Source organism: Bicyclus anynana, chromosome 19, assembly GCF_947172395.1.
Source record: "Bicyclus anynana chromosome 19, ilBicAnyn1.1, whole genome shotgun sequence".
Lineage (NCBI taxonomy): Eukaryota > Metazoa > Arthropoda > Insecta > Lepidoptera > Nymphalidae > Bicyclus > Bicyclus anynana.
In genome coordinates, this window is record NC_069101.1 from 11,542,857 (window position 1) to 11,556,540 (window position 13,684).

The 13,684-nt window shown below is 37.7% G+C and overlaps 1 protein-coding gene and 1 non-coding gene across 13 annotated transcripts in view; both read left to right on the plus strand.

The window, feature by feature from the left end:
* The window catches only part of LOC112045572 (kinesin-like protein unc-104), a 155,665-nt gene that overhangs the window by 6,970 nt on the left and 135,011 nt on the right, over positions 1 to 13,684 (plus strand). For all 12 annotated transcript variants that reach the window (XM_052887364.1, XM_052887372.1, XM_052887370.1 and 9 more), the window contains exon 2: positions 1,049 to 1,083. The gene's annotated coding sequence lies outside the window, so the exon portion shown is untranslated. The remainder of the gene's footprint in view (positions 1 to 1,048; positions 1,084 to 13,684) is intronic.
* LOC112045590 (U1 spliceosomal RNA) lies at positions 5,291 to 5,452 on the plus strand. The gene has a single exon (XR_002886810.1). It is a non-coding gene; the product is annotated as a U1 spliceosomal RNA (small nuclear RNA).

Here is a 13,684-nt window from a genome sequence, read left to right on the forward strand (position 1 = left end):
GAACAGGTAAAATGTGGAATGCCCTTCCGGCTTCTGTGTTTTTTGACAATAATGATTTGATCACCTTCAAGTCAAGACAAGAGTGAATAGGCATCTTCTAGGCAAGCGCACTGCAGCTTAGACCTCATAATTGCTTTCCGATTTCCACGTTATACTCGTACCTATTTTAAAAAGTTCGATGAATCCAATATGGCTTACCGTGTATCGATTGTTAGCAGTGAATCGCAGTCGACTATGGACGATATTTAAATCGGAGGGCTTTTGTAAAACTAGGTCGGTAATCTACAACGCTATACGGGGCTCGATTGTGATAAGTATCGTTCTTATGGCTTCTAGTAACGAGGACCGATTTTTAATCGATTACAGATTATTTAAAGACCTATTAAATGGAATCTAGAACGTGTGCAGTTTGATTACGTCTTGAAAGATCGGATAGCTTAGGGGTATGGTAAGGTCCTAACCCCTACCCTAGTAGGGGTACTGAAGGATAGGGTGTGGTCGGCTAAGCTGCTTAACCAATTATAATCAAATTTGTACACCGTGTGCAGTTTAATCCAACGGCACAACTGAAAATATCGTTATCTCTTTCATTGTGTATGTATCACTGTGTATGTAAGAAAATCTTGGAATCTTAATTTTACCCACTTCCGACTACAGTCTTCGATTAGGATGAAATTTTGCACACGCTGTGAATCCTGATGACAATACATGACTAGCTAAGAAACGTCATTACAAATCCAATATGGCGGCTTCCCCAAGATGGCGGACTGGCTGTTTGAAATCCACCCCCATGATATGGATATCAAATGAAAGGGTTTGATGTCAGGAATACGAAGAGATAGTCACGTGTCTTAAATCCAATATGGCGGACGTCCCAAATGGCGGACAGGCTATTTGAAATGCACCCCCATGATATATGGTATCAATGTGTTTTTTAGTTTTTTTTAAACTATTCATGTGATTTCCATTTTTCTTCATAAGATATGTCTTGGTCGCACGCTAGGCCTATGTTTTAATTTTATTTAATAAGTAACATTTTTTGTTTCAGATGTAACACCATCAGACACTTACAGCGCACGTCAGGTAAGCCTTTGATGAAAACTCATTTTATATTTATTTAATTTATTTACCAAAGGTATATATCTCTAAATGGCCATATAAAAATATACGCCTCATGAGGTAATTGTCAATGTTTATCGAAATATTGCGGTCTCATTTGTTATCCGATAGGCGAAAGAGAGAGTGACATACATGTAGACAAACTTATCTTCTTAACTCGAAGCGCGCGCCTATTGTTTTGTTCATTATCATCATCATCACATCAGCCAATGAACGTCCTCTGCAGGACATCGGCCTTTTGTAGGAACTTACAAACACACACCACGATTCTGAGCCGTCTTCATGCAGCGGCTCGCTTGATGTCGTCAGTCCACCTGGTGCGGGGTTAATCAACATTGCGCTTCCGTTACGTGGTCACCATTCCTACCCCTTATGATCCTAACGTCCATCGCCTCTTCAAGCTACGTGACCTTCAGCTTTGCGACTAAGCTTTGTCAGTGCCTTTGGATGATGGAGATTTGGTATTGTATTCCGCAGAGATAGCATAGCTCGTTCCGTTGTGTTTTGTTGTTACATAATACATTATTTCCGAGCAACGTGAAGAATATCTTTTTCTTTTCAAACCTTGAACTTCTAATGCATTTTATTAAAGTGGTCGCGTGTGTATGGTTTTTTATTGCGTAGGTAGAACACTTAGTGCATTTGTTAATACAAACAACGTCAAGGTTTCTGACGACCTATTTGACTTGGTTTGTACTGAAGTTCGATATCCAGCTTAGCGTTGTAGTACTTCCACAAATGAGCAAAAAGTTGCTTAGGGGGCGTCCATTGATTACGTGAGTTGTTCAGGGGGTGAAGTAACAACTCACCCTCCTGAAAAGCTGAGCCGATCACCCAGTCTCACTTGGTGGAGGTTTCAGTAATTATCATGAAATTCAGTTTTCTTGTGTGAACAGTGTAACATTCAAAGGGAATTGGAAAAATTAAAATTGGGTTAGTACAGCTCTCAGATTTTTCTGGTAATTCTCTCGCACCTACTTCTACGGCGTACAAACTAATCACATAACCATTTTTAGTTAGTTCATAATATTTATTTACTTTTATACTGTGGTCCTTTGTTCTGTTAGTCTCCTACTAATGGCACCGTAAACACTCATAAAATAACTGATGTACAGGACGCCTAACAAAACAGCACGCAACGGAACGAGCTTCCTCAACTTTCAAGCGTATTTCTTTTAGAAGATGGTTTAATATAATCGCCATTTTGTTCATCCTAAAACAGTTCTGAGATGTCTTAATTAAATTTGAGTGTAGCTGAGCAAATGCGGCGAGAGACCACCTGTGCCCTTTGTTATCCAATTTTAATTATTAAACAAGCATCATTAGCGTCTCTTTTATTATTTATGAAGGTCATTTTTGGAAATTTACGCGAATATCGTAAAACTGTAAGAGGCTATCATTGTCCTGAGAGTTTCTATACCTATCTATAGTTTTGACGAGCGCTGGCGTAATAAAAATACCTTACTTTAAGAGTGTGCAATATGTAATATGGTGGTTACAAATGGTTCTGGATCTCAGATTCTGGAAAAGTTAGGAGCCTGATATTTGGGTAAATGATATTTCAAAGTGTTAGCTTCGTTATGACTATACAAAATACACAATTTGTAAAACTTTTCTCTATAGTTTATTTTTTTGAAAAATACATGTTTTGCTCACATTTTGCTTTCAATCTCAAAAAAAGCAAACTTATTTTCTTAAATTTTGTTTCGTATAGAAAATTAGGTATCTTGAACATGGCCATTTTGCTTTTTGTTATGTTGTTTAATTTACTTGCAATTAGGTAAAAATGGTTTTGGCGTTCACGTCATAAAATTTGCGTCGCGCGTCAATCGCTCCGTGCTTTTCACTCACGTGAAAGTCATAATTCGGCGTCTCGCTTGCGCTTTGAATTTTATCCATATCGTACCGACGTGCTGCGCGCTCTTAATGATAGAATTTTTGTTCGATTCCCGGATCGAATCAGTAGGTTTCGATCATGACGATACTATCGATCATGTATCAAATACGTACATACTGCCAAGCGATTAAGTATATGAAAACGCGTAACATAGGCAAATTATTACTTACGTATTGCCTGATGATTATGTACTTTTTTCTGATTGAATCTACGTAAAGGCTAACTAATAAACTGACATTCGCATTTATAATTACAGTAAAAGAAACGAAAAATGTTATCTTGTTTCTATAGTAAAAGTGAATGTTTTTAACATTCTACGAATTGAATCATGAGCCGTGGACGTGACCTCTGCCTCCGATTCCGGAGGGTGTGGGTTCGAATCCATTTTAAGAAATTAAATATCACGTGTCTCAAACGGTGAATAAAACATCGTGGGGAAACCTGCATACCAGGTAATTTTCTAGATTCTCTATGTGTGTGAAGTCTGCCAATCCGCATTGTACCAGCGTGGTGGACTGTTGGCCTAACCCCTCTCATTCTGAGAGGAGACTCGAGCTTAGCAGTGAGCCGAATATGGGTTAATAACGACGAACGACGAATTGTTTCAACCTAAAACAGAGCGCACTGCATATAAACTAAAGTAATAATTTAATTACGAGACCTCTAGAGACCATTTGTTAATTCAGAACTGTAGTCGAGTTACAGCTATACAATAATTTGAACGTTAAACTTTTAACTATTTACCAGTTGAGCTATTAATATCCCGGGACAGGGTTACGACTTTCGAGTCGCTCGACCCCAGCCAACTACGATCTAATTGCAATGTATAAATAAAATACTTGTAGATTAAGAGCATGATGGCTGGCTGTCATGGCTAGATCTTCGACATCTTTATAAATAGAGAAATAGACAAATGTCTACTGATAACAGCGAAACCGGAAAAATCGCAATCCCTTTCGTTGCGTTGGGACGAAAGAAATGACTAATGCACCGCTATTGGTTGAAATGTTGTCTATTTATCTTCACGAAATATGTCCGATATGATATAACAGAATGCTATACAGTATACAGGGTGGATTCAAGGTTAAAAAAGGACATATTAGATATTATTCATATTGACAACACGTAAAGCGTCTTACGCCCACAAGTCTTCCCTCCAGTGACGTCTTTTAGGAGAATTAGTAAACCGTGAGTGGGGTAGGGTCGGCTTTCCAATAGGACATCTTATTTATCATGAAACGGTACAAGAAGATTTTATCGCCCCCACATTTACGGAGTTATTTTCGGTATGTAAATGAAACAGCGAAATGTTTATAAAGAAAGAGTGTAGCTCTTTTCATATAAAGCCCTCACTGTTTTAGTTGACAAAATTGTTTTTTTTAACATTTTTGTTTGCCAGTTTGTCCGGGCTAATCTCTGGAAATATTGATTCGATTTTAACGGGAATTAATGCGGGAGGTAATTGACCAACATAAAGGCTACTTTTTATCCCGGAAAAACCCAAGATTCTTACTAGAATATATATGAATTTCACGCTAACGACGTTGAGAGCGTCCGCTAGATAATAACGAGTGTCTTTATCATCGCACCGGTCAATTAAAGCGTCATCATTGCAATTGCGTGTTTGGTACCCTCGTAAGCGGCTCTCCCGGAACATTGTGTGTGTTCTCAGTTCACCTACGTCGACCGTTCCGTTTTCTGGTGCGGCGTCGCATTTCTAACCTAGCACCTACTATCTCTATTGGTTCTACGAACTGTGTGTCAATTTAGTTATGCGGCTCGTCAAGCTATAGTTTAACTTAGAACTTTGGTTCTTTCATGGATTCATTTCTGGTATGATTGCATAAATATACCTGCTTCTTAATCTAAGTCGTTGAGTTACTTTGAGCTTTCTTATGAGGTCCTCGCGATCATGTCTCAGATCCGTTGAACACGCACATTGAAGGCTTTCGTTTTAAGGTTCTGACGATATTTTTTTCTATATTCCAATATTCTAGTAAGAATCAAATTTTCTATAGTCTCATTATTATTGATTTCAAACAAACTCGTTTTTTTGCGCTTGCTCAATACGGTACTCTGGCGGACTGATGGATGGAAGTCAAAAAACGTTAGATTTTGCATGAGAGCACAATGTGAGACTGACGGATTGGTCTGCCACGTACAACTTCCACTATTCCCCGCGAGGTGTCGCTGCTCGGCGCGGCCGCGTTGTTGTCCCGCGCTGTGGAGATTCCGACGCGCTGAATGACTACCCCGATGTTTCCGTGTTAAAGCATACTTACCTGGCGTAGGGGATACCGTGATCATGAAGGCGGTTCCCCCAGAGCGAGGCCCTTCCATTGCACTGCGGCTGGGTTGACCTCTGCGATTATCCCTAATGTGGATAACTCGGACGCGTAATTTTTGGTAGTGGGGACTGCGTACGCGCCGTCCCCCCCCGGAAAATCTTAATCTGATTATCTTAATCGATAATCGATATCACAATTAAAATTATCGAATATCGTATCGACATGTAATTAAAATTGAAGTGTCTGTCTGTGGTTTCAAATTCAAAGTAACTGTTATTTATTGCGATACCGATAGCGATAGTAAAATAAAATAGACTAGACTAAAACGTTTAAAAAAATTTGTCTGTTTGTTTGTTCGGGCTAATCCTTGGAACGGCTGGACCGATTTTAACGGGAGTTTTACTGGATAATAGAGAAGATTATTGAGCAAGTTTTTAATCCGGAGAAAACAATGGTTTCCGCGGTATTTGTGGTAAACTGAATTGCACTTTTACGTAGTCGTGGCAAGCCGTTAGTACCTAAGTGCAAACCCTCTATATTGGTGGGGTAGCTAATGTGACTCCAAATAACAATTATTATCTATATTAAACACATATTTATGCCACTGAAGATGAATTTTATCCATTTTGTGAGATTATTCAAATGTAAGACAGTCGGAAGGATCTTTCAGGAGTAACAGAACAACGCCGTATCGATTTTGCAAGTTTGCGATGGATAATGGTCAATTTGTCTAGACTACGAAATCTTTGGAGGGAGATAAAGTTCGTGTATTATCTTACATGCTTACGGGGAGGAAGACGAGGAAGTAAACAAACTGCTTATAAAGAGTGGGGAGTGACATGAGGGGGGCAGGGGTCAATCACACCGCACCGCACGGTAGTGTTTATGTTAAGCTTGAAGAGCAGAAATCTTTGAAAGAAAAAAAATAAAGTGTTGCGGTGTCTTTAAAACTTCTATGCATCATTGTTCATACATTTGAGAATAGACACTGTTATAGAAAGACTAGTTGGGAAAATACGTTTTACTTTACTTCTGTATTTCCGATAAATGGGCTATCCGCCTAGGCTCAACGCTTGCCTTTATGAGGGCCCCAAAATAGCAAATTATTTTAAAATATCATATTGTGAGGCTTGCCACCACACCGTACTAATTTTTGGATTTACCGGCCAAAAATTGTTCGTACTCGACTAAAATACTAAAGTAGTCCGAGACAAAGAAGAATTGACTGATTCTCATTTAGTTATACTATCTATAATTCTAGACCACCGAAGTGACAACTATATATCTTTAAAATACGAGTAGAAATGTGAATAGGAGATATGATAGAGAACTACAAGTCTTTTAGCATAACTTTATTAAAATATTTAAGGCCACGACATTTCATTTCTCACCGTAATAAACAAAAAGTGAAGTTTTATTAAACATCCAAAAGTAACGAAATAGTCACGTCCGTTGAAATGAACGAACGGCCTACTAATGTTTGCTCGTCACGTTGTCAGTATTTGTGAAATAAGAAAAGTTGTTTTTTGCGGGTAGATGCTAACTTTTGTATACCTAATAAACACCTAATTTCTTTTTGTTTCCATTTGTGTGTAACCTTACAGTATATGATATGTAGCAACCAACCAACTAGCAGACGCTCCACGGTTGCACCCGCTGACACTCGCAAATAACCTGGCTTTCTATTGGTAAAAGAATTTTCAAAATCGGTTCAGTATATACAGACATTACTCCCAAAACATCACAATAGATAGACATTATAGACTATTTCTGTAAAAATATTGTTTACAATATGCAAAAACGTTGTTAATTCATACAAAATCCATACAACAAAAGGCGTTTTTTCAATTTCTCAGTGCTAAAGTTTTTGGGTGTATTAATTTTATCAATACTGCGTCTAGTCTATATAGCCTTTGTTGATCTTCGCAGATGTTTTTCTTTAGACAGCCGGACTACGCTGAGATAGCTATTGGATAAATATTTGACATAAATATTACGAAGTAAAATATTTGATATCCTAAGGGTCAGCGCAGACCCGGGCGTAAACAGTATCCCTGTTTACACACTGTTTGTTGGCTTAATCCCGAGATTCGTACTGTATAGACAACTTTTTTCTGGATAACCGTATTCTACATAATATAGTCTACAAGGCAATTATCCTACAAGAAAACTTTAGCAACATCCATGACATTTAATAATTTATTTTTGTTATTCGCCTGAATATTTAATACTAATTTTATTAACGGGGTTAAGAATAAAGAAAATTAGGGAAAACTCGGAAGCCGAATAGGAAAAAGTTTAAAATATCGATATTAAATCAAATCATTATTTATATTCTTTCTGCGGTACATGTTTTGTTTTGTCGAATATCCGTACAAACATTACAAGATTTAGTTTACGTTACAGACAATTGGAAATGCAAATTTTTAAAATTTTTCAGGTTAAGTCTGTTATACAACATTATAATAATAATTTTTTCATAAAAATGAAACCAACTTCATAAATGTACGTCAGCTAAGTATTTTGATTTTAACACACAATTACTTAAATTCTTTATGAAAATTAAATGGGATCTATCTGGAAGTATACTCTTTCAAATAAAAAAAGAATTTTCAAAATTGGTTAATAAATGACGCAGGTAACAAACATTAAAAAAAACGCGTTGATTTTATTAATTCTATTTCAAAAAATATCTATTGCGATAGCATTAAATTATTATTAAATGTTATCGCAATAGTATCCGTAGAAACTAATATACCTTTACACTTGTCAAATGAAACTCGCTAAGCTAATTATAGTTTATTCACAAAGGAATTAGCGCGATTGTGTAACTTCACTATTATTTTATGGGAGGAGGCCACCATCTAATAACGCCACTCACAGTTACGTCACTTTCTATTAGAATAAACTTGAAGCAACCTCTACTGCTCTATGTCTGAGTTGTTTATTTTAGAGATTAGCTCAAGGGCAGACAGTGCCAAATCTAAGTAGCCACTGGACCGTGTCAGGTTCGTAAAATAATCTTATTTAATTAGCGGCTTTCATTGTTTTGGACAGCTAAGGATTGGATTTGTGTTATCTTCAAAAAAAAACTTATACTTAGAGACATAGGCCTCTTGCATGCAGGTCCATGCAAGAGGCCTATGTCCAGCAGTGGACGTCTATCGGCTGATAAGGTAGAGACATCTCTTAATTTTGCATAAAAACGTGTAACATTGCGTAATAAAGAAGATCGTTGAGTCATTAATCTGTCTGTAAGTGGTAATTTTTGGTAGGTAAATGGGTTCTGATGACACACGTTTCCCTCTGTATCTCGAAAATTTAACTTCTGTGCTGACGTTCTTTTAGTTTACAAAGAAACACAACTGTGCAGTCGTTTTCCAAAACTACTTCCAGAGTTAAACCTTCTTCCCAAAGTAGAATAACTATAACAAATCTACTAAGCCTCTGTAGATATGCGCTGGCCCTAACTTGTGAATGACATAAGTTTTACTAGCAATAAAAATTATTTTATAACTCTGTCGTATATAGGAGTTTTATTGATAGTAAAACTTATTTTTTGGTAATAATAAATTGCTCTATTAGGTCACAGAATCCAATCTGGTGGCTACGAGTTACAATGCTGAAAGACAAAGTGTGCTTTAAGCGTCAGCGTAGAGCGTTTTTAAAGCCTGCTATTTAATGCTAACAATCTTGAGCAAGAGGTAAGATTTGATATTTTATTTATTTGTTTTGACCGTTTTTAAAAAATGAACAGCTACATCGTCATCGAGAAACATAGTAGAGTATAATTCATCCCCGTATCCCCACGGGAATGGTGCGGTACGCGGGTGAAACCCAACCCACGACCATGGATGCAGCTAGCAGGGTCAAGTTGCATGTCGGCATCCAAAAATCGTGGCCTGGATGGAATATACTCTACTACTATGTTATGTCGCAATAAATGACATTCGAGATTGAATTCGAGAGAATGACAATGAGAGAGCCGTGATAGCCCTGTGGAAATTACCTCTGCCTCCGATTTCGGAGGGTGTGGGTTCGAATCCAGTCAGGGACATGCACCTCCAACTTTTTAGTTATGTGCATTTTAAGAAATTAAATATCACGTGTCTCAAACGGTGCAGGAAAACATCATGAGGAAACCTGCATACATGAGAATTTTCTTAATTCTCTGTGTGTGTGAAGTCTGCCAATCCGTATTGAGCCAGCGTGGCGGACTAACCTAACCCCTCTCAATCTGAGAGGAGACTCGTGCTCAGTCGAATATGGGTTGCTAACGAACAACGAAATGACATTCGTAGCTAAAGAAGTCGCTATCATAGCGATATTTTCGTAGCCCTAGCGTAAATATATTTTATTGGTTACTGAATTTCATGAACGGCGTCTGGGATGAAAGCGCGTGGGTGGTATATGATTGGCTTGCGTATAAAGTTTTATTGGAATATGTCTAGCTTGTATTGAGTTTGAGTCACAGAGTTTTTATTGATTATACTGTCACCGTATTCTTATAATATGCCATCTTTAAGATTCCCTGTGATTGGTGATACAGAGATTTTAAGCAGATAGGCGGGCTAATGGTGATGATATTTGTTTTTTTTTATTGAAAACTAGGCGACGCCCTCGGTATCCTCGTAGTTCCAGTTATCGTGAGAATACGAGGAAAAACGTGGCTTTCTGGTGGTAAAAGAATTTTCAAAATCGGTTTAGTATATCATTAGAGATTACCCTCTACAATACCACAAAAAAAAAAAGACTGAATCACTTTTTATTGCCTTATTTGGGATTCAGTTCCAGAAAGGTTGTGTTAGTGATAAAGCACAACTTAAAAGTTTCCTTTGAAAACCTATAAAAACTTTTATCAAGTCTATCTTTATCGGTTAAACCAGAGTTCACCAAACTTTTTTGTGTCGTAGACCCCTTGCCATGTTTTTCCGTGTTGGGTAGACCCCCTACTTACCTGATATTGATTTCCTGTAAATTTCTAACTGTAGTGAAGTTTAGTGTTAATAACTTAAAATAAAAACACATGTTAATTTATACATGTATTAGTTGAATTTAAATTAAAACTACTCAAAAACAATTTTGTATCTGTTATGTAAAATATACCTACGTAACATTAAATAAACATAAAATAAACTATAAATAAAATAACATAAGCAATAAGTCAATATTTTTAGTGAGAAGGATCAACCTGATGCTATAATGATAAAGATATAATATAGTATGATGTAAGTAAATAGGTACTATCAGTGTATGTGTTAAGATCCACTATCGTGGACCCCCATTTTCATTTCATGGACCCCTAAATTTTTTTTTCGCTGACGTAGACCCTCTGCAGGTTGTCATAGACCCCTAGGGGTCGATATAGACCACTTTGGGAATCACTGGATTAAACGAACAAGTTTAATAAATAGCTTCTCTAAATGGTGTTTGAAGGTTAATTAGGTACATTCGCATACAATATACGAGTAAGTATATTCTCCAGTAATTATTGCTCGAAGCCATTACTTCCCACGCGTTTGAATTAGACGCCTACGCTAATCATCTAGCTGTGGTTAAGAGTGTTTTCTCTTTATTTATCTTCTGTGAAAAGAATACAATTGTAGAAATATGATATCTTTAGATATCTCATATAGATCTGTAGAACATATAGACCTATAGGTCTAGTAGTTTATTTACAGGTGTAAGAAATAGTAGTCTGGTAGTCTGAGAGTCTGAGACGGATATGACGTCAGGTGGCGCGACTTGTTTCTGTAAAGAGTGGGGAGTTTGAGAGGGGTAGCCATCAGGCGGAACTGGTGATATAAGGCATCATTCTTGTGGCGTTCGATCCGCCCACACCTCCGACCACACCTTTTGCATCATATCAGCCGATGGACGTCAACTGCAGGATATATGCCTTTTGTAGGGACTTCCAAACATCACGATACTGAGAACATATCTTTTTTATAACTTTCTCCTCTTGTGTGTCTTACACTAGCAAAAAAAATCTTTTTATTAGGTTAATATGTGACTTTCATCAGCTCCTAAAAGTGATTGCGTGTTTTATTTTGTTTCATATCGATTCACTCGAAGCAGTGTCCTACATAATGTTTTCATTTTCCGGGAACGCAACGGATTTCCAGTGAAATGTTTCACTTCGATATATATCCACCATATTGAAATCGAACGTCGGAACACACCCACACATATTTATGTACGTAGTTCCATTCTAGTAGGTAAAACTAGGAAACCTCTATCGTACATGGACGGGCTTCGCAAAATTTTCGAAAAAAAAAAATGTTGCAGTCTTTAAGACCGCAGACGTAGGTTAAGGGTTAAAAAAAAATCTTATCTTGGATTTTTTTATAGGTAGTTGGTTTTGTGCATACTCCGTAACATAAGAAGCCGTGATAGCCCAGTGGATATGACCTCTACCCCCGATTCCGAAAATTCCGGGTAGGTTTGTATCCGGTCCGGGCATGCACCTTCAACTTTTCAGTTGTGTGCATTTTAAGAAATTAAATATCACGTGTCTCAAACGGTGAAGGCGAAACATCGTGAGAAAACCTGCATACCAAATTCTCTGCGTGTGTGAAGTCTGCCAATCAGCATTGGGCCAGCGTGGTGGACTATTGGCCTAACCCCTCTCAGTCTAAGGGGAGACTCGAGCTCAGGAGTGAGCCGAACATGGGTTGATAATGATGATGATGATACTCCGAGGATTGACTTATCCGAATTCAGATATCACGATATCGGATAGGAAGAGTGGAAACATTCACAGTGATTTTTCATTTCGTCTAATGGCTTTTATATTACTCGTATACCATTTCTGGTTTATTGTTATGTACTCGTAGCTACATTGAATTTATGTAGACCAGGACCGTATCCAATGTTGGTCGTTTTTTGTAGGCTATTTAATAACGACGCTTTTGTAGGGAGTAGGGACTATACAAAGACTAAACTATGTAATAATTTATATATTTTCCTATCATCCGCGAAAGTCAAACTTTGACTTGACAATTGCACGGTGTAGAGTCAACATCTCCTGAGGATGCTCCGGTTTCGGGGTAAAACGCACGTAGAGGGTATTTTGTCGAACCTGTGTGACGTTGTCGCATGGGTTCGTCGGCTTTTCGCGGATAATAGCAAAATAAATAAATTATTATATATTCACGATGAACTTCCGCAAAGTAACGCCTGCTTCTATGTAATATTTAAAATAGTAAACTTTATTTAAGGACTAAGTATATGTACAAAAAAGAAAGAATTTCTAACAGTTATTTAAGTTGAGACTAAAAGCAATGTGTTCTGTGTCCATAAGTTATTCTTTATAGGGTATTTTGTCAAGACTTTTGTGGTCTAATCTAATCTAATAGCTCAAAATTTTCTTAGTTAAGGTATACTCGTAGGTGAAAACTAAATCTATAATTGTTGTAAAACACATTAGTTTCCTTGTCCCTGTTGAATGTGAATGGAAACGTATTTCGTCATCAACCCATATTCGGCTCACTGCTGAGCTCGAGTCTCCTCTCAGAATGAGAGGGGTTAGGCCAATAGTCCACCACGCTGGCCCAATGCGGATTGGCAGACTTCACACACGCAGAGAATTAAGGTAATTCTCTGGTATGCAGGTTTCCTCACGATGTTTTCCTTCACCGATTGAGACACGTGATATTTAATTTCTTAAAATGCACACAACTGAAAAGTTGGAGGTGCATCCAGACCGGATTCGAACCCACACCCTCCGGAATCGGAGGCAGAGGTCATATCCACTGGGCTATCACGGCTCGGAAACGTATTTAAATAATAATAATTACGATAAAATTAGGCCCGTAGGCAAATACTAGGATCAACACATACCCTCGTGGCAAATTGTTTTCATAGCCAAATACAAAAAGTTCATTTGCAAGTTTCATTTGTAGGCGCCGGCGGGTCGAAGCTCGGAAATCGATGTTAAACAACTACCTATCCAACCCCTTGACGAAAGCACGCAATTCTGAAGTATGAACACGGGAAATTACCTCCGTTAGCCAACAACAAGTATATTGCTGTACTATTTTATTTACTTTACGTTGCTAAAATCTCTACCAGAACGTAAACAAAGCCATCGCCACATTGAATAATGCACCTAGAACTACTTAGAATAGTTATATAACCTAACTAGTGTTATATTGTTAGTTTGTTTGTCTAGGTAAGCGCGCTTCAACTTAGACCGCATTAATGCTTTCCTTCAGGCTTAATTGTAGTCAAGCGCAAGCCTACTTCTATACCATGAAGATTTTTTTTAAATAATTCTAATTCAATAAGTTCTACTCGCCGTAATAGGTCAGTGGATATGTACATATCCAATCTCGGTATATTCAGACATTCATACTCCTATATCCTCCTCTGCCTTCGA